The following is a 1273-nucleotide window of genomic DNA, read 5'->3' as shown; positions in this document are numbered from 1 at the left end:
CTACATAAGAATTGCCCGGTGGTACTTCCGTGAAGGAAAATAAAATATCATATTGGGAGCTACCTGTAGAGGATTGTATAACATGGAGTAAAAGTAGTGGTTATGCAATATGAATCCATATAACATTTGCATATGCACCATCGGAGTCCGTGCATGTTTATTGCATAACTAGTGCATATGTGATATACATGTTATGAGATAAATACAAGAGACAAATTGCGAAACATGCACTTGTTTTTCTACGGAACATCGCGTTAGTGTTTCATGTTAAACAAGCACTGTATGTACATGCGTCGCAATGGTTTTGTTAAAAGTTTTGCAAACTTTGTATTACCCAAGCATTGTTTATGTATGGATTCATCAGCCTTGGATCATTGGATTTATTTCTAAGTCGTTCTTATGACCAAGTTCACACGGTCCGTCCAGGCTTATCCTAGAGTTGTGTGACTGCTATTCATAGAGGAACTACTTTATCAAATTGATGGACTACGGATCGTTAGTGACGCGTCTTGCATTTAATCCACGTGGGAGTAATCATTGAGCTTTAAATGACTCTGGTGGGCTGAACATTCGAAACACTGAAAAATATTCGTTTCAGCATTCAGAGCCAAACAATGGGCACACAGGCTTTTGATCCAGCCGTCAAATCTCACTGGGTAAAGTTCATTTCTGGATTTTTACGGACACTCCCACTATCTCAGTGTGGCTTTTCCTTTACCCCTTTCTTCTTCTTCTTCTTCTTTCCTGGTATAATTAGTACATGGCATTGCATTGCATCTTATTTATTTAAGGGTTAATTGTACATTGAACATTTGTAGTACCTCATTTTTGAACTTATTATTATTCATATGAGTTTGATTTTGACGCAAGTGATCCTGGGGACAACACGCAGCTTGCAACTTGCAAGTTTTTATGTCGACCGTATGAATACCATACGTCTCATCTATACTACGCTATATTATAAGAAACATAGTTGGATTTGAAGGATATTTTGTCCTTTTGCCCATTTCGCTCACCTTTTCATATAGCATTAAATGCTCCCTCCCTCCCTTTCCCCCACCACAAATGATGGGGGGTAAGAAATAACAAAATTATCATTGTACTTGATAAAAAAGCATAACCATGAAATTGTTCAAAAAAATATAAAATATAATTTATTGAGTACAAGAACATTTCTCTTATTAAGAAAAATAATATTGTAATCTTTTTGTGATCAATGATGTTTAAAGAAATGACAAGAAATCTTTAAAAATGCATTATTACAAATATCTTT

The sequence above is a fragment of the Asparagus officinalis genome, unplaced genomic scaffold (genome assembly GCF_001876935.1).
Source record: "Asparagus officinalis unplaced genomic scaffold, Aspof.V1 AsparagusV1_Un11, whole genome shotgun sequence".
In the NCBI taxonomy this organism is placed as follows: Eukaryota; Viridiplantae; Streptophyta; class Magnoliopsida; order Asparagales; family Asparagaceae; genus Asparagus; species Asparagus officinalis.
Note: the sequence above shows the minus strand (reverse complement) of the source record.